At 44.4% G+C, this 21018-nt stretch overlaps 1 pseudogene; it reads right to left on the bottom strand.

Annotated features, from left to right (window-relative positions):
- Positions 1-9358: 9358 nt before the first annotated feature.
- Positions 9359-19746, bottom strand: LOC110569642 (annotated as a pseudogene).
- Positions 19747-21018: the final 1272 nt, after the last annotated feature.

Raw genomic sequence — 21018 nt, 5'->3', positions numbered from 1 at the left:
AAGGCAGATACCTAACCGACTGAGCCACCCAGGCACCCCAACGTTTTTATTTAAGATTTTATTTATTTATTTGAGAGAGAGAGAGAGAATGAGAGAGCATGGGGGGGAGGGTCAGAGGGAGAAGCAGGCTCCCCACTGAGCAGGGATCCCAATGCAGGGCTTGATCCCAGGACCCTGAGATCACAACCTGAGCCAAAGGCATCAGATGCTTAACTAATCCAGGCGCCCTGTCTATAAACTTGTATTATGCAGACAAGATCCTGTTTTCCAAGGTTACTTAGAGTAGTTCTTTTCTTCCTCACCCCTTCAGTGAGATTTTGTTTTTTATTATTAGTACAGGTTCATGTGTTACTGTTTGTATTATATCTTGGATTCCCACCACATCTGCACAGGTCTGAATTACTTGTTTATTTTTCAGGGAAATGTGAACGGCATGTGAAACATGACTGTGGTTCTATAACAAAAGGGTATTCTCAAAGAAGTATAACTTGGTCCTCATCTGTATTACTCCATTTCCATTCTCCTCTTCTTTTTACTCCTTTCCAACCACCCCTTGTAACTAATTTCTTAAATTTCTATGCATTCCCTCCCATTAAAAAAACAGTGTAATATGTGAATCTGTCTGAAGTAGAGACTGTTAGCCACCTATCCCAACTTGTCTTCATCTTCCAAGGTCATACAGTCTCTAATTTTAGCTTGTCACATAACTGCCTGGATCAAATGCTCCCATTTTTCCAGTCTCCCATGCAGCTAGGTGTAGCCACATGGTTAATCCTTGCCAATGAGATGCAAAGAATTAAAGTCATATGGCAGTTTTTGGAAAACTGCTTTAAAAGACTGATACATATCTTTTTCTCTGTCTCTCACTTTTCACCTAGTATTCCATCCTGCTGCCTAGAATGTAAATGTGATGGCCGGAACTCCAACAGCCATCTTAGACCATGAAGACAAGAGTTCTAGTGAGGCAGGAACAGAAAGCTTGAAGAGCCTGTGTTCCTGATGATATCTTAGCGTCTCCATATTAATTCCAGACTGGATTTGTGTATATATGAAACCTTATCACATGTAAGACTTATTCATTTTTTTAATTTATTTTTTTAGTAATCTCTACACAGTGTGGGGCTCAAACTCATGACACTGAGATCCAGAGTTGCATGCTCTTCTGACTGAGCCTGCCAGGCACCCCAAGACTTATTCATTGTTAATTTGGATTTTCTATTATATGCAGCTGATATTAATCCTGAGTCAGTATCTAAATCAAATTAAGCAAATAGATCTAGATCTGATTTGTTTTTGCATGTGTTACTTAAATTTATTATTTAATTATTTACAGTCCCATGTAAATCCTGTAATAGGTCAGAATGAAAGCAATGTTTATGTTAGAACCCTTAGTATTGTGGGGGCACGTGCCTGGCTCAGTCGATAGAGCATGCAACTCTCGATCTTGGTGTTGTGAGTTCAAGCCCCACACTGGGTGTAGAGATTACTAAAAAAAATAAATAAACTTAAAAAAAAGAACCCTTGGTATTGTAATATAGGCAGGATTAATATATAGTTGGTGCTGACATGTATAGTTATGCTGGTTATTTATGGCTATCTCCAGTACTGAATGAGAAGTGTCCGTGCCATATTAGTTGTTAAGTATTTTGAAAATCACCCCAAATAAGAATTGCATTCACTGATATACATATTTAACAAATAGTTATGGAATGTATTGTGCTAGGTGTTGATGCAATAGAGAATGAAAATGAACACAGACCCTGTCTACTTACACACCAATGAGGCTACAGACATTAATAAAACAGTTGTGTGTGTATACATATATTATGACAAATGAGAGGTAGAAGGATGAGAAAAATGCTCTTCTGAGAGTACATATTTTAGGAGTGGAAAGCTTAAAGATTAGGGGTTCCTAGTCAGAAGCTCAGGGACAGCCTGAGGAGACTGAGATCTGAAAGCTGGCTAGTAGTTTTTTGTTTTTTTTTTTTTAAAGATTTTATTTATTTGACAGAGAGAGATAGCGATAGAGGGAACACAAGCACAGGGAGCTGGAGAGGGAGAAGCAGGCTTCCTGGCTCCATGCGGGGCTCGATCCCAGGACCCTGAGATCATGGCCTGAGCCGAAGGCAGACGTTTAACGACTGAGCCACCAAGGCGCCCTGCTGGGTAGTAGTTAAAAAGGTAAAGGGAAGAGCAGATGCAAAGGCCCTGTAGTGAGAGGGATCTTGGTGTGAGGGATGAACACATGTTCAGTGTGGCTTGAGCAGAGAGAACAAAGCACAAGATGAGGTCTGTGAGCAGGGAGAAGCTAGATTGTGCCTGGCCATACAAGCTATATTAAAGAGTCCCATAGGGATCACTGTCCTTTATCACCTGATGTCCAATATTTTGAAAAGCATTATTTTTCATGTATTTTTGTCTTTTGTTTTTGTTTTCCCTAACTTTTCCTTAATGATTACCTAGGATTCTACGTTATGGATGTATCTTGATTTACATAGCCAATCCTCCATAATATTCATTGAGATATTTTCCAGTGTTTTGCTATTTCAGTGTTACAGTCAACATCTTGATATATTTAACTTTCTCCCACTGCATGACGGCTGTGCAGACATATGTCAGGAGAAGGTGCTGATGGAGGAAAAACCAAATGCAGACACTTTCTGGGTGAATTAAATAGGGTTTCTCTCCTGTGGGCATTTTTCTTTCCAGAACCTGCTGTCTCTCAGTATAGTCCAGCCTCCTCCGGGAACTCCCAATTCATTAGGCAGGTCTGTACCTGTCCATCTCAACTGTGAATGGTTTTAAGTTCTTTTTGTGTTTAGGACTGCTGAACCATTGCAAATTAAAAGGTGAGGTTATGCAGGATGCCTGCCTGGCTCAGTGGTCGTGCATCCAACTCTTTTTTTTTTTTTTTAAGATTTATTTATTTATTTATTTGAGAGAGAGAGAGAGAACACAAGCAGGGGGAGCAGCAGAGGGAGAGGGAGAAGCAGGTTCTCCACTGAGCAAGGAGCCTGATACGGGGCTCAATCCCATGACCCCAGGATCATGACCCGAGCCAAAGGCAGACACCTAACTGACTGAGCCACCCAGGTACCCCCCAATATGAATTTAAAGAACCTTATAACACGTAACCATATAGTGAAACTGGTTGTGTTCTCTCACTCTGTTCCTCCCCTGTTCATTCTGTATTTATTGAGTTTCTACTATGGATTAGCCACGGCCTTTCTGTAGAAATGAGTCTTATGGGCGCCTGGGTGGCTCAGTTGGTTAAGCGACTGCCTTCGGCTCAGGTCATGATCCTGGAGTCCCGGGATCGAGTCCCGCATCGGGCTCCCTGCTCGGCGGGGAGTCTTCTTCTCCCTCTGACCCTCCCCCCTCTCATGTGCTCTCTCATTCTCTCTCTCAAATAAATAAATAAAATCTTTAAAAAAAAAAGAAAAGAAAAGAAATGAGTCTTATGACTTCCTTCTTTTTTTTTTCTTTTCTTATGATGTACTTCTATCTGGACTACCAGATATCTCTGTCCATGCCAATCTCATGAGTCTCTGCGTCTCCTCCTTAGACACCAGCTGGTTTGGTGTCAGAACTTTGCCAACGGGGAGTAACCTTCCAGCTTTGCTCTTTCATTTATCAGTAAAACAGAAGGAAGAACAATAGGACCACAAATCCTTTCCCTTAAGCAAGCAACAAGGAGGCCAATGCCACGCTATTTATAGCAAACAATGCAAGAGGAAATAAATCAAGGTACCTTCTCTTGGTAGGTAACTTTGATTGTTCTGTTTCCTTGTTACTTTTTCACTTCCTTGGATGATTGTAGCCATATTTCATAAGCCCTGCAAGCAGCTGAACCTTGCTCAGTGGCACCAAATGCTGGGAAATCTGACCCAAGTGTCCTTCCATCTTGTCCCATGGCACTTGCAATGGACAAAGCTTGTTTTCTGATTTCCTCTCATGGCTTTTTGCTTTATTTCATGTCCCTACCATTCTTGATTCAATGCATTTTCAGCCCACGGTATATATCAAGACCCCTTTTGGAACTGTACACGGGCCCCTCTGTGAAGGACTTTGCCTCTGGCAGAGTATTAGAGGATGCAGAGGATTTGAAAGTAGGGAAAGTGGAGGAAGAGATTGACAGGTTAGTTTCAGCCAGAAATAGCAGCCCCACTAACCAGTGTGGGAATTCCTTGCTGGTTTGCATTCTCTGTTAACTCTTTCAAGAGAAAAATGGAAACTGAGAAACCAGCAAGGTACGAAAAGATACTTTGGGCTAACCTACTTTTGGTTTGTGGGATTCAAAGCAGTTCTTGTTTTCTGATCACAAACCTCAGGTTTATCGGTGGATAGTAATTTGTACACACAATGCAGAAACAACGTAAGGCTCTGACTTTATTCAAAGTTTGGCAAATAAAATGACCGTGGCTGAGGTTAGCTATGAGAAGTCACTAGACAAACTAGACTGTCACCTTGACCCAGGGTAAAGAACGAGGTTGGCAGAAGGATGATATTAGGAAGTGAAAAGCAACAGGTCAATTCAAGGACTGGTGGAAATAAAGGAACATAGTGACTGAAGGAAGATGGAGAAGTGAAGGTCAGAAGTCCAGGTCCAGCACTGTCCTGGGTAAGCAAGTGCCCTGAAATTCAGACTTGGCGGACTTCTTTGTTGCAAATATAAAGGCTGCTATTTTCACCTAGGCCTCCTTTTCTTTATCTGTGAAATGAGGGGATGAAACAAGACAATGTAGGGAGAGATGTGAAAGAGAGCAAAATGATTACCAGGTGCGTTCAATGGAAAAACAGGTGGATATTATCTAAACATACCCTTCTGGGTGATCCTTGTCCTTGAGCTCTTTTGTAAGTCTATGAATTGTAGATGGCTGAGAGCAATGCAAATGGCTCTTATCCACAGACATGCAGGTAAATTTTGATGTGTGGAAATGCAATTGAATTCCCTTTCTCCTGGAGTTCTTCCAATTTTGCACCAATTTGTAAATTCATTTCAGCATTACTGACTGCTTATATATATGTGGATCTTTGAATTATTCTTTGAACCAATTGTAATATCTTAGTCCTCTAACTTGTCAATGAGTTAAATTACATCCTTGACCTGTTCTTATTTTATATTTGCATGAGAGTCGTGAATTTATCCTGTTGAAAAAACAATCCATTAATGACACTTGCTCAAAATTCCAATGATTACAAATTGTTTGGTCAAGAAACCATATATATATTTTTTTTGACCAAAAAATATAATTTTTAGTAGAATACTGTGGTGAAAATGATAAATTGCTTAATATAGTCCATGGTTATAATTATAACCAGGAATATGGACAAAAAAGATCAAGTGCTAAAGAGTAATGGGTTTATCAAATACTCCAGGTGTCTGCTTTGAGTCACGTAGAACTCACGGTTGAAGGTGCTTTCCGAACAGAAATTTTATTGGCCAGGCTTGTATCTGAGATTATTCAGACCGAAAAGACTCTTCCATCATAGAAACTCTTGGCCTCAGCTATACTTTAGTAATATGCCTTTGTAATGTGCCATTTGTGTCGTCTTCAGGCTTTTTGCAGAGAGAAGTGGCTCTGACTTACTGCACTGGAGTGGTCTCAACTAAGACCACGGTGCAAGAAATGATGGGGGAATGGGATTTGGGGTGGGAGCCTTGAGGGAAAGGGTACATATGGGAGAAGGAATTCTCACAGGAATCTTCAGGAATCTGGAATAAATCTTATTCCTTTCCTTTACTGTGTATCTTTGAAAAGCTGATTCTATAATCTGAAAAAAATACTTTTTTTTGAAAAAAATAATTTTTATAGACCCTGAGTATCTTAGCCTGATCCCCCTGAAATCAGACCTTACCATTAAAATTTATGTGTAGGTCATTTATTTGGGCAAGTGATCCTAGGCGACTTTAGTAAAAACAGGAATGGAGGAAAAGCCAATACCTATGCTCATGTGTGTATGTCAGGGCTGGGAGGGGATGGGGCCTTGCATTGAATGGTCCCATCTACCCAGTTCCCAGCCCTAACAATGTAGTTGGGATTTCTCTAGCTTTCCCTTCAGAAGGAATATGTGCATTTGTGAAGGTTATGGCTTGGTATTAGGCAGAGGCGGGTACCCCCAATAGCCCCCTCCATGAACCGGCCTCAAGATACATGGTCCTGTTCCAGGACCCCAGCCACCTTGACCCGTGCAGCTTACACACACATACTATGCCCTCCATCAGTCTGGCAAGGGGGCCGGGACCCCCAGACGGGACCTGGTGTCAGTCGAGAATCACTTGCATGTCTCCAAGGCAAAGAAAATCCATCCCGCAAGAAATCGTTCTAAGGCAGCATCCTTCAACTGGTGACAGTGCTCATTTAGATTGGCTGCCTGATGAAGTCCCATGCTTTCCAGTAATTAAGGCTCCTAGGTGTTTCTCATTGGGAGACTATCCCTGAAACCAGTCAGAACCCGTCTTGGCAAGACAGTCCAAATTCTCCAGCTTTATCATTAGGGGGATTAAGTATGTACATTTGTGTATGTTAGACCTTGGAAAGAAGCAGATGCCTTGTACCCTAACAGCTCATCTTGTGATCAGCCTATCTGGACATTTGCCTGATGGCAGGTCCCTGGCTACCCTGACTTGCCATGCTCCTGAATGAGCACTATGACTTTTGACACTCTAGGATGGGTGGCCAAGACCCCACAGGCCTGAAGAGATCCTTTGATCCCAAGACACCTGTGTAGCCCTGGGCAGAGGGATCGCACCCTGAGTATATCAGGCAGCAGCTTAAAACTGGGGACCTACAGTCCCCAGGTGGACTAGCTGCCTGATGGGGATCCCTGGCTCACCCACCCTCCTTTGTGGGGGCACATGCTTCACAAGGAATAGCCTCCTAGAAAGGCCATTCAGGGGGTTGCAATACAGCCTGAGCTCCAAAAGCCTGAAGGGCACCTAGTACCACCAAACTTGAGGGACCAGGTTGCCCCAGATGAGCTGATGGGGTATATATTGTGCATGTGCAAGCCAAGCAAATCAGGGTTACAAGGGACCCAAACAGAACAAGTGTCTAAAGAGACCAGGTCACGAGAGCAGGCTGTTGAACAGACAAAACATATGCCTCCTTCCAAGCCCTAAGCAAACACAAATGCACATATGTCTTCCTTCCACAAGTAAAGTTGGAGGAGTCTGGACTGCCTTGACAAGATGACTAGGGACTCCCTAGTAGGGACGGGGCTCTCTTAAGAGGAACCACAAACACTTGATGGCTGGGGGAGTGAGAACTCCATCAGGCAGCTGGGCCCAAAAGACAGCAACTGACACCTGCTGAGAGAGGCCAAGTCAGAAAAAGCTTCAGGGGTGGGCTCCCTCTGCCTGGGGACCTAGGCAGGGGGTGTGGGACTGGCCACAGCCCCTCAGGCCTAAAGGGCCCCATCGGAGCTAAGAGGCTGAGGCAGGGCGTATTCCCCAAGCGCAGGCGACCAGGTCAGGGTTGGGGTGGGGGGTGGGACTGGAACGCAACCAGGGCCTGGAGAGGACGTTCCCAGCAGCAGGCTTTTGGGGGGACACACATCTGCCTCCTTCCAAGCCCTAACCTACACAAACTCGTATGCATAGTCCTTCTGAAGGGGAAGCTGGAGGAGTCTGGACGGCCTTGCGCACCTGGGGCCTGTCCGGCTGCCGGGGCTCCTCCACCAAGGGACACGCTGGGAAGCCCGGAACCCCGGGACCTGCCTGGTCAGTGGAAATGGGTCCTGAGTGGGAGCATTTTCAAGCTGCCACCTCAGAAAGATGTTTGGGTGTGGGCTCAGCCCAAGCACGTGGTTCGGGAACCAATGAGCTGCTCAGGCTCCCTGGGCCTGGCTGCACCGAAAGGCTGACTTGGTGCATACTGCGCATGTGTCAGTCTCGCAGGGCCGGGTAAGTGGGAGTCTGGGAAGAGGCCCACATGGTGGCCTCAGGTGGTTTTGGGCGGCCAGTGGGGAAGGGGAATGTTTTCTGACAGCTGTCTAATTCCAAGCCCTGACCTGCACAAATGCGTGGATTGGTCCTACCTGGACCGCCTTACCAGGCGCTTGGCAGGCTGCCGGGCCTCCTCCAACAGGAGACACCTGGGAGCCTGGAAGGCTGCGTCTGCGAGCTCATCAGGCAGCTAGTCCAAATGGGCTAGGGACTGACTATGGCCACTTGAAAACCGCCCCTTCAGCAAGAAGGGCTGAGCTCTCTCCAGCCAGGAGGTGGACCCCGCGAGGGAGGAAGGGGTGCCTACTGTCCATGCGGGAGCTGCGCAGCTCAGAGGAGACAGGCAACTGAAGAGGTCCCTAAATGGAGAGCTCTCAGCAGTGAAGCGCTTTGCCAGCCTGTGGCTGAGGCCACTGGCTGGGGTATCCTCCAGTGGGAGACATCTGGGAGCTATTATGGCTGCAGGGGTCTGGGGTCTTATCAGGCAGCTAGCCCAGATGGACACTGATTTTTGCCACTTTAGCTTGTGCCTCAGAAATATCCTCCGGCTGTCCAGAGGAAGGCATGCTCAGTGCATAGTGTGACTGCCGAGCTGTGCCGTTCAGAATTCTTGGGGCCCTGGCCACAGTGTCTGGAGAGCATGGATCCCCTGGACAACTGTTGGGGCTACCGGGTGTCTGCCTACTTCAAAGCCTTAACCTACACAAACACGCATCCATGTTTCTTCTAGAAGGTGAAGCTGGCGGACTATGGACTGTGTTACCCAGAAGCGGCATGTTGGGCTGCATGGGCATTGTCCAATAACAGACACCTGGGAGCCTTGAGGTGGTAAGTGCAGGACCCCATCAGGCAGTTGGTCGAAATAGGGGCTGAGTGGCTTCAGTTTAATGGTGTCACCTCGCAAAGAGCTTTACTTGTTGCTTTGTATGCCCTGCAGCTTAGGCAGGGTGTGCTGGAAGGCTCCTGCCTCTCCTGCCTGGACGGCCCCCGCTGCAGTGGCCATGTGCAAGCCGAGTAGCTGTAGGGAGGCCATCGGTGAGGCTTGTGGGGGTCCCTGCCCCTGCCTGCTCCCATGCCTAGCCTAAACAAGCGCACACATTTCCCCCTGAACGCAGGGCTTGAGGCAAATGGACATTTTTGCCAGGTTGGGAGTTGGGAGACTGGCCCATGGCTGGGATGTCCTCCAGTAAGAGACACCTGTTTGCCTTGATGGCTGGAGAAGCTGGAGATTCTCCCAGGCAGCTTGTTCACTTGGTATGAGGACTGGCAGTCGCTGTTTAAAATGTCATCCTCAGAAAGGTTTTTTTTGTGGGAGGTCTCCTACCTTCCTGAAGGTTATTCGGGTGGTTTGGGGTTGCGCCGATACTCCACTGGCCCGGAGGGCTCTCCTGCCTGGCTGCACCCCGCTGGCTAGGTGATGTGCGCACTGTCCACGGAGGAGCTGCACACGTCAGTGGGTCCATGGATCTGAAGCAGGACAGCTGTAGGAGAGGCTGTGTCTGAATGGTGGTTACTGTGAGGATGTGGCATCCTAATTCCAAGCCACAACCCACACTAAAGAGCATATTCTCCCTGAAGGCAGCGGTGTAGGAATTTGGACTGTCCAGCTGGGTGGGTGCCCTTTGGGATGGTTGGGCTCCACTCCAAAAAGAGAAACCTGGGAAGCTTGATTGCTGGAGAAGCCTGGGACGCCATCAGGCAGTCCATCCTCTTGGGGGTACCTGGCGTCTGCCTAAACCCAGCCCTAGAGTGTACAAATGCACATGTTCCCCCTGACATCTGCTTGGTTTTGGGGGGCAAACAATGCTCAGACTGATTATGTCTTTGCCAACATCATCTTTAATGCTGGTTCCCTGTGCAGATTTCTCCAGCCCACAGCATACAGGATCAGGTTTTTAATTTACCATTACAGAAATAACACAGTTCCATATTAGATCAATCCCGTTAATCACACTATTGTCCAGGCAATGGGACAGAGAAGGAATAAAGTTCAAATTAATTTGAAGTGTATTTTTATAAGAGTTGGTAATTGGAGAGACACCTGAGCCAACCGAGATATCACCTCCAGCTGCCAGAGCAGGGGTAAAAGTTCAGGAATGCTAGAGCACATTTCCAGGGAAGGAGGATGCTGGTGTTGATGGGCAAGATGTACTTTGCTGAGGGGCCTTTGCATGGTTTTTACCACTGCCTGGAAAAGTGTCTCCTTTGCTGGGGCAGGAGCTAATTGCTCCAAGGTCTTTGGAAAGATACTTTAGATGAGCCAAGTGGAGCCTCGCCAGTCAGAGCACTCTCAGATAGTCCTTACAGCTCCTAGGATTCATGTTCTAAATGTCCCCTTGTCTGTCTAGTGGCATCTTCCTATGTTTCCACTGATGAACCCCCATGGGGTCCCTCTGCCGCAGAGTTCCTACTGAGTTCTTATGGGTGAGGCTGACATCCTGACGTGACTCACTTCTTTCTTACACCAAAACTTTACTATTAAAAACAACTTTTTGGGGGCCCCTGGGTGGCTCAGTTGGTTGAGCGTCTGCCTTCAACTCGGGTCATGATCCCAATGCCCTGGAATCCAGCCCTGCATCAGGCTCCCTGCTCAGCGGGGAGCCTGCTTCTCCCTCTCCCTCTGCAGCTCCCCCAGCTTGTGCTCTCTCTCTCTCTCTCACTCTCCCACTCTCTCTCAAATAAATAAATAAAATCTTAAAAAAAACCCAACTTTTTTGTCTTTGCCATAAATGAGTGGATTTAAATTCATATCAGACCACAACAATCCAACCTGTGGTTTCAAGTCACTCACACACTAATGAATGCTAGGGCCTGATGCCCTAACAAATCCAAGATCAGAAAAATATCAGTCCACTCTCTGATTCTACATCACTTGCAATCTTAATCATACACAATTATATTTTGTTCATACTTCTCCTTTGACGCACATTCTTTTACATCATACATTAATCACCAGTATGAGCAACCATATTCCTAATATTATCAATGTAAGCATGAAAAAGGACTCTTCAACATGGGACCATATCCAATCACCAACTGACCAAAAGTTAAGTGCCTTAAACCACCCTGTGCCACTTCCTTGACAATTACATTTCCAAGTAGAGCTCCCAGGATACAAGCTTACACAGCACTATCAAGCATGCATTCCTTTGCCAAAACATCAGAATCCAAGGTTATCATTATTTTAGGAAACGCATGTGTTTTTTTTTCTCTTTTCAATTCCTGCAAAGTTATTTTGACTTTATCAGTCTCATCTTTGAAAGTTCTTTTACTTGTTTTCAGTTTTTTAATGTATAATTTACATTTATTAGATTAACTTTCAAAAGTCCAATGTGAAATATTTCTTCGATTATTTGCATAATTCCTTTACCTTCTTTAACCCCAAGCGGCATTTTTTTCCTCCTAATGTCACACTCATTGCCTGTTTTAGTTTTATTTATTTATTTTTTTAAAGATTTTATTTATTTGACAGAGAGAGACACAGTGAGAGAGGGAACACAAGCAGGGGGAGTGGGAGAGGGAGAAGCAGGCTTCCCGCCGAGCAGGGAGCCCGATGAGGGGCTTGATGCCAGGACTCTGGGATCATGACCTGAGCTGAAGGCAGACGCCCAACGACTGAGCCACCCAGGTACGCCGTGTTTTAGTTTTATGTGTTCTATCATGTTGAGTTCCTTGGTTTTTGCTTGACTACAATAGGTTAATGCGAGGTTGGTGGATGGTGTACTCTTCTGGACCAGTTTCCCATATTATGTATAACTGGTTGAGGAAACATCAAGGCCATGGTCAGAGGTAGTTATACAAGAGGTGTAGCCACAGGGGTAGCAGTAATAAAGGTATTTTGGTTCCCTTCTGCCAACATATCCGTAGGAACATGTTTTCCTTCTGTCGTGAGAGGCCTGTAGGCTCCACTCTCTTTTTTTGACATTGGGGAACCATAGAAGTATGGAAACCCAATGTCATATTTCCTGCTTTGGTGCCAGTAATCTAATTCCATAGTTGACCAAGGAATCACAGCCATTAGGATGTGTGGTATCTACTTTACTTCCGGCTGTGTCACCTTAGATAGGTGACCAGGATTGTCCTGAGAATATAGCTGTTCTAAGGCAATCCACATATCAACCAATCTGAACTGAGTCTATGGTTTGAGAAACATCTTTCTTGTCATTTTTTAGTATTAGCATTTTTCTCCTGCTTTATATCGAATTTCCATTGTTCTGTTACTTTTTTTTTTTTTTTAAGATTTTATTTATTTGACAGAGACGCAGTGAGAGAGGGAACACAAGCAGGGGGAGTGGGAGAGGGAGAAGCAGACCTCCCGCGGAGCAGGGAGCCCGATGCGGGGCTCGATCCCAGGACTTTGGGATCATGACCTGAGCTGAAGGCAGACACCCAACGACTGAGCCACCCAGGCGCCCCGTTTGCTCTGTTACTTCTGTGTGAAAATTATGGTTTGTAATATATTGCTTTTTTTTTTTTTTTAAGACAGGGGAGAGAGAGAGGGAGAGGGAGAATCATAAGCAGCCTCCATACCCAGAAGCAGAGCTTGATGTGGGACTGAATCGCACCACCCTGAGATCATGACCCTGAGATCATGAACTGAGCCAAAATCAAGAGTCCAGCGCTTAACTGACTGAGCCACCCAGATGCCGCATATTGTTTCCTTTTTTAGTGATGAGCTATTTCTACTTCCAGACTTTGAGGGGATACAAAGAAGGGCTTTCAATAATGACAACAAAATAATTACAGCAGTAGCTAGCATTGAGTACTTACTGTGTGCGAAGGAACCTGTCAAGTATTTAACATATTTTATTTAATTTCCACAGTAACCCTTTGGGGTAGGTAGTTTTACTTACCTTTAGATGTGAAGAGTGATATTTGGAGATGTTGAATAAATGGCCCAAAGTCACGCAGATAACACATGTTGAAGTTAGAATTTAAAATTTGTTAGTCAGGTTTTATACTGCATGTTTGAGTTTCCCCACAAGTTCATTTGTTGGAACCAAATTCCCAGTGTGATGGTATTTGGAGGTGGGGCCTTTGGGAAGTAATTAGAGCATGATGGAATTAGTGCCCTTAAAGAAGAGACAGGAGAGAACTGCTTCTCTGCTTTCTACCATGTGAGGATACGGGAAGGCCATCTGCAAACTAGGAAGAGGGCCCTTACCTCACCAAGTACCAAATCAGCCCACACTTCCATGTTGGACTTTCCAGCCCTCAGAACTGTGAGGAAAAAATGTTTGTTGTTTAAGCCACCCAGTTTGTGGTATTTTTGTCATAGAAGTTGGAGTAGACTAAGACATTGGGATTCTAGACATTCTTATCTACTGGATAATACCTCAAGTAAAGAAAATCAACTTAAAACAGTGTGTGTGGTAAAATTCAATTTTTGTTGTTGTTGTTGTTGGCAGAATCTTTTCAAAACAAAACGGGCGACTGGGTGGCTCAGTCGGGTAAGTGTCTGCCTTCAGCTCAGGTCATGATTTCAGGGTTCTGGGATCAAGCATCAGTGGGGAGTCTGCCTCTTCCTGCTCAGTGGGGAGTCTGCCTCTCCCTCTCCCTCTGCCTCTGCCCGCCACTCATTCACGCTTGCTCTCTCTCTCTCAAATAAATAAACAAATCTTAAAAAAAAAAAAAAACCCAAATAAAAACTTTTGCAACCACACACAGGACGGGTATGGGTAGGGGGAAGTGTCTGTCCATCCAGCCCCAGCCCCCAGTCCATATGGTTTTGGCAGCAACAATGGGTGTGGGGTAATAGCCCCCAAAATAAAAATGGTGTGTGTATGGGAAGGGTGCAAAAGCAGTGGGATGTGGTGGGGGAAAAGGGGCCGCCCAGGTCAGTAACTGGGAACGCTGCAGGTGGGAAGCCATTTCATAACATTTCTTATTGATCTCCCCAGCGTGGACACCTTCTTTGCCCATCAACAGGACTAGCGTCTTGGCAGTCATGGTGACAGTGATGTTGAAAGTGGGGGCTCCGCTGGTGCTCTTGGTACGAAGATTCAGGGTAAATGCCCGGTCCTGCAGCAGCGAGTCCCGCTTAACAGAACATTTCCGGCTCCCAAGTGTCAGCCCATTTACGAAAAACTTGACGGGTCTTTGCCAACCTGGACACCAACCTCAGCTGGCGTGATGTTGACGAAGGTTTTCCCGGGAAGGCGGTCCAGACTGAAGGCGAGTCCTTAGAGGGCACGGTGGCCGCGTCCTGACAGGTCCCGCCCGCCAGGAGGTGGTGGATGAGGGCGTTCCCCCCGGGGGTGGTGACGGGCTGAGCTGGGGGCCTCCGCGGGCCCAGCGGCCGGGAGAGGCGGAGAACTCCGGGCCGGGTGGACCTCCGGACCGGCCCTGCTAGCTGTGCAGCAGCCCTCCCACCGCCACCGAAATCCCGTTTCTGTATGTCCTAAGCTGCTCAGCAAGGTAGAATTTTGCATTTTTATTAGTAGAGACGCTACCATTAAAAAAAAATTTTTTTTTAAGATTTTATTTACTTATATGTCAGAGAGAGAGAGAGAGCACAAGCAGGGGTTGCTACAGACAGAGGGAGAAGCAGGCTCCCCGCTGAGCAAGGAGCCCAACGCTAACTTGATCCCAGAGTCCTGGGATCAAGCCCCAGGTCGGACTCCTTCCTCTGCCTCTCCCCTGGCTTGTGCTCTCTCTTCTCTCACTCTCTCAAATAAATAAATAAAATCTTAAAAAAAAATAAGAAAATTGACAGTTGTGGGCCACCTGTTTGGCTCAATCGGAAGAGCATGCAACTCCTGATCTCTGGGTCCTGAGTTCAATCCTTTCTACACTAGCTATAGAAATTACTAGCTAACTAACTAACTAACTTTAAAAAATTGACAGTTGTGTCTCTGTTAGTGGAGCTCCCCCGCTAATCCTTTGTTCTGGAAGAGGGATTCCTTTTAATTAGGTAGGAGTAAGGCAAGCAGGGGAAGGGTGTAACGGGGCACTCTGTTAGGTTCTTTGGGAGAAAGTCAGCAATTTTCCAAAGACTAAGGAGACTTCTGGGAGGTCTCCTGGGAAGAAGGAAATTCTGAGAAGGAAGTTATTGAGACCCTGGCCACTTTCTTCAGGAGGGTTAGTGTTACTACAGCACCTTTGATGCCCTCAAGTGGCCCCGACCTGAGACGGCAGCAAGACACAACGGCGTACCCAGGAGAAATTCACCATAAAGGAGAGGGGAGCTTGGACCTAACATCGCTGGCGGAGAGGACAGGCTTCCAGCTCAGTCTTTATAAATTTCCCCCTTGTGTGTCCTAGGAGAAAGAGCCCTTGGTATTTGTAACGTTGGAACTGCAGACTGTCAGAGTACTTGTTTCAATAATAGCTCCATCTTGTGAGCGTTGGTGACATAGCCGATTTTCCGTGTTTCAACAGTGACACCTTGTGGGACAGAGGTAGAAGACACTGGGGTCTGTGAGAACTAGAGCAGTTTTCTCTCATTATTTTGTACAAATAAATATACAAATAAATTTGCAATATATTTAAATTGTGCAGTGTGATATTTTGATATACATTGTGAAAGAATTCCCACCTCCATCACTTTTGTGTGCGTGAGAACACTTAAGTTCTCTCTTAGCCAATTTCAATGACTATAGTCACCATGCTATCATTTAGATCCTCACATGTTTTTCATCTTATAACTGAAAGTTTGTACCCTTTAACCAACCTGCCCTTATCCCTCCTCCCCAGCCTCTGGCAACCACTATCCTACTATGTTTCTAATGAGTTTGACTTTTTTTGTTGTTGTTTTTTTGTTTTTTTTCCCCTCTGAATCTACATATAAATGATACAATGCAGTATTTGTCCTCCTCTGTCTGGCTTATTTCACTTAGCATAATGCCCTCCATGTTCATTCATGTTGTTGCAAATGACAGGGTTACCTTCTTTTTATGGCTGAACTTATATATACATAAAATCATATTTTCTGTCAGCAGATACTTAGGCTGTTTCCATACCATGGCTATTGTGAATAGTGCTACAATGAATAGTGGGGTACAGATATCTCTTTGGGATAATTATTTTGTTACTTTGGCTATATAACCAGAAGTAGGATTGCTGGATCATATGGTAGTTCTATGTTTAATTTCTTGACAAAACTTCATTCTGTATTCCAGAGTGGCTGTACCAGTTTACATTCCCACCAAATGTACAAGGGTTCCCTTTTCTCCGCTTCCTTGCTAGCATTTAATATTTGTCTTTTGATAATAGCTGTTCTAACAGGTGTGTGGTGATAGCTCATTGTAGTTTTGATTTGCATTTCCCTGATGATTAGTGAGCATCTTTTCTTTATAAAGATTTTATTTCTTAGAGAGAGAAATAGAGAGAGAGAGCTCGCACAAGCAGGGCGAGTGGCAGAGGGAGAGGGAGAAGCAGGCTCCCCAAAGAGCAGGGGGAGCCCGATGCGGGACTCCATCCCAGGACCCTGTGATCATGACCTGAGCCAAAGGCAGTCGCTTAACCCACTAAGCACCACCTAGTGAGCATCTTTTCATGTACCTGTTGGCCATTTGTATGTCTTCTTTGGAAAAATGTCTATTCAGGTCCTTTGCCTGTTTTTTTTAAATTGGGTTATTTGTTTTGTTTGTTTTTGCTTTGAGTTGATGAGTTCCTTATACATTTTGGATATTAACCCCTTATTGGACATATGGTTTGTATTTTCTCTCATTCCATAGGTTGTCTTTTTGCTGTGTTGATGGGTTTTTCTGTTTTGTTTTTTGCTGTGCTTTTTAGTTTGATGTAGTCCCACTTCTATATTTTTACTTTTGTTGCTTTTGCTCTTGGCGTCAAGTCCAAAAAACCATTGCCAAGACTAATGTCAAGGAGCTTATCTCCTATGTTTTCTTCTAAGAGTTCTTCTTAAATTCAAGTCTTTAATCCATTTTGAGTTGATGTTTGGGTATAGTGTAAGATAGGGGTCCAGTTTTATTCTTTTGCAGGTGGATAGATACACAATTGTTCCAACACCATTTACTGAAGGGACTATCCTTTCCCCATTGTATATTCTTGGCTCCTTCATCAAAAATTAATTGACCAAATATGCATGGATTTATTTCTGAGCTCTCTATTCTATTCCATTGATCTATGTATGTTTTTATGCCAATACCACACTGGTTTGATTATTATAGCTTTGTAATATAGCTTGAAAGCAGAAAGAGTGATGCCTCCAGCTTTGTTCTTTCTCCAGATTTTTTTTTTTTTTTTGCTATTTGGGGTCTTTTGTAATTTCATATGAATTTTAGGATTGTTTTTCTATTTCCGTAAAAAATGCCATTGGAAGTTTGATAGGGATTGCATTCAATCTATGGATGGCTCTGCATAGTATGGACATTTTAACAATACAACTCTTCCAATCCAAGAACACAGGCTAGCTTTACATTCTTGTGTATATTCTTCAGTTTCTTTCATCAGGGTTTCTAGTTTTGAGTGTATAGATCTTTCATCTCTTTGGTTAAATTTATTCCTAAGTATTTTATTTTATTTTTTTAAAGATTTTATTTATTTGACAGAGAGAGAGAAAGAGAGAGAAAGTGCACAAGCAGGGGGGAGCAGCAGAGGGAGAGGGAGAAGCAGATTCCCTGCTGAGCAGGGAGACCGACGTGGGGCTTGATCCCAGGACCCTGAGATCATGACCTGAGCCGAAGGCAGAGGCTTAACCTACTGAGCCATCCAGGCACCTCCAACCTGGTGCTTTTAAACTCCATAAATCAAATTTAAAAGCAAAAAACAAACTGGGGAATAAGGTTATCATCCTTATAACTGAAGGTATTCGGGAGGTAGGAGGACCTTGACATTTACCAGACAGAGGAACTGGTCCTAAACCCCTTAGTTGTACTCTGTACCCTGCTCTCACATGTGTATTCCTCTTTGGTGCTCTCATTTCCGTGTGAACACTTGTCATGTTGCTGCTGTCACCACCTAGAACTTCTGGACATAGTCACCATGATAGGAGGTAGCTTCTTCTTCCTGGGTCAGTAGAGGGTTCCCTCATTCTCCATTTAGTAAGAATTGGGGCAACAACAATAAAAGTGACTATGCTTTTTTCCTTAGTTTAATGGAAAAGTCCTTATGAAATTCAACCCTCACTGTTATACTCCACTTCCTAATTTTTCTCCCCTATTCTTTTCTTTTTTAAAGATTTTATTCATTTATTTGACAGAGAGAGACACAGTGAGAGAGGGAACACAAGCAGGGGGAGTGGGGGAGCGAGAAGTAGGCTTCCCACGGAGCAGGGAGCCCGATGCGGGGCTCGATGTAGGGCTTGATGTGGGGCTCGATGTGGGGCTTCATCCCAGGACCCTGGGACCGTGACCTGAGCCGAAGGCAGACGCTTAACAACTGAGCCACCCAGGTGCCTCCTTTTCTCCCCTATTCTTAAGCACCAATCTCTTTAAACAATGCTTCTTTCTCACCTCTCAAAGAAAGTCTTCATTCATTCTTTGGAACAACCCACCCCTTCCAACAGATTGGACTATACTCACAGCAGTATAGTCCTCAAAATTTGGAGCCCGTTCTGAACAGGACATTTCTCCAGAGTGACTCTCACCCTTGGTACTATTGACATTTTGGGCTGGATGAGTTTTTGTTGTGGGGCAGTGTATTGTGCATTGTAGGTAGCGTCACTGGCTTCTAACCACTAGATGCCAGGGACATCCCTCCCCCATCATCCTCTGCCCCCTCAAATTGTGAAAACCAAAAATGTCCCCAGACATTTCTAAATGTCCCCCTCTGGGGGACAGAATTACCTCTCACTGAGAACCACTAGATCAATACCCTGGGGGAAGAGTGTGGTGAGTAAGAGCAGTAAAGTCCCCTCATAGTCCAAGTTTGGGTGGGGAACTTTGACTATCCAGGCCACAAAGAGTAGGTAGATGAGTCACTGTGTTCTGTTAAAGGTGCTGCAGGTTACTGTTGAATCATCAACTCCCAAAGACAAATACTAATATTCATAGAGTGCAGCCTAACAACAAAGTAAAATATACTTTCTCATCTGCCTTATAATTTGCATGGCCACATCTCTCATAATGAGGTTAGTATTATACATTATTACTTTTAATCCACCTACCTTGCTTCCACATGTATCTTCCTTGGATCATCCCTGAGCAATGTTTCTTTTAATTCCTTTAGCTACTCATAGACTTGGCCCAAAGATTTGAAATTATTACTTGGAAATTTAATCTTGTAGCTTTTTTGTGATGGCAGTTGTTGTGTTTTTTGGTACATGGTACATACATATTTGGTACATGGATTTTAGGTTGTCTGATACAGTTATTAAAAACTTCTACTTGTAGTCTTTAGTTACAATTTTTTTTTTTCCTGGAAAATTTTATCCTTTAGGATTATGAAGTGTCCTTAATCATATTTAAGTCTTTTTGGCTTGAATTGTCTGATGTCAAGATAACAACCTTTGCATTCCTTTTTTTTTTTTTTTAAGATTTTATTTATTTATTTGACAGAGAGAGAGAGAGAGAATAAGCACAAGCAGGGGGAGCTGCAGAGGGAGCGGGAGAAGTAGACTCCCCACTGAGCAGGGAGCCCAACCTGGGGCTCAATCCCAGGACCCTGGGACCATGACCCCAGTTGAAGGCAGACGCTTAACCAGTTGAGCCACCCAGGACCTCAGGATCATGACCTGAGCTGAAGCAGATGCTTAAGCAACTGAGCCACCCAGGTGCCCCAACCTTTGCTTTCTTACTGTTTCCACTTGTCTGGTGTATATTTGTCTGTTCCTTTCTATTTACCCTTTCTGAACCACTTACTTTAGGTGTAACGCCTGTATGCACCACAATGGCCATGTGTCAGTTAATGTTTACATAATGAACCATATCGAAACTTAGTGTTTTAGAACAAGAGTCATTTATTTATGATAAATGATTCTGTTCGTTGGCTGGCATACACATGTTGTCTGGGCTGGCTCAGCCAATCTCTGATGGGCTTGCTCATGTGTATGATATCAGCTGGGGTCTGGCTGGTGGCTGGTTAGATAGCCTCATTCACATGTCTGATGATTAGCAGATTGTTGGCTAGGGCTGGGAGAATGACTGGGCCATGTGTCTTTCATAATTCAGCAAGCTAGACTGCACACACAGAGGTCACAGGGTTTCAAGTGCAGCAAGAGGGGACCAGCCCTGATGAGTGAAGTGTGCATTTGCATCACAGTTGCTAATGCCCACTGGCCAAAGCAATTCAAATCAACAACCCAGACTTAAGAGGTGGAGAAAAAGACTCCACCTCTTTAATTTTTTTTTTTTTTTTTTTTTTTAATTTTTTTTTAAAGATTTTATTTTTATTTATTTGAGAGAGAGAGAATGAGAGACAGAGAGCATGAGAGGGAGGAAGGTCAGAGGGAGAAGCAGACTCCCTGCCGAGCAGGGAGCCCGATGCGGGACTCGATCCCGGGACTCCAGGATCATGACCTGAGCCGAAGGCAGTTGCTTAACCAACTGAGCCACCCAGGCGCCCCAAGACTCCACCTCTTAATGGAAAGCTCTATAATGTCACACTGCAAAGTCAGAGATGAAGGGAGGGGAAGAATTTGTGGCCAATTTTATAATCTATCACATTTGGGTTTTCCTTTGTGAGTCAATTAAAAGTCTTCTCCCTTCAGTGGTTGATTTAAACCCAGTTACATTTATTATATGATTGTTATGTTTGATCTCAATTTCATCATACCTTTCTGTGCTTTATTTGTTGTTATCATTATTTTTACTGTTTTTCCCCACATGGCCTACTTGCTCTTTTTAATTTTCTTTTGGTGTTTGTGGAGAGTTTATATATATATTTTAATGTTTACCTTTATACTAATGCTTTTTCTTAATTATTTGGTCTCCCTTTTCCTTACTTCCTTCTGCTATTTATCAGCTTTAACTGACATTTGATGGTATCACTTAAACATCTTTTGATTCTCATCACCCATTCACCAAATTACTTATTCTACTTTTCCTTTCTGATGTTTGCAATGTACCCTGAAATATATCCCAAAAGTAAGATAGATTAATGGATAGATGGATAGAGGGATGATTAGATGTGTTTAGATAAAGATAGACACATGTGATAATAAAATGTTA

The sequence above is a fragment of the Neomonachus schauinslandi genome, chromosome 1, assembly GCF_002201575.2.
Source record: "Neomonachus schauinslandi chromosome 1, ASM220157v2, whole genome shotgun sequence".
Lineage (NCBI taxonomy): Eukaryota > Metazoa > Chordata > Mammalia > Carnivora > Phocidae > Neomonachus > Neomonachus schauinslandi.
This window is presented reverse-complemented; position numbering and strand designations above follow the sequence as displayed.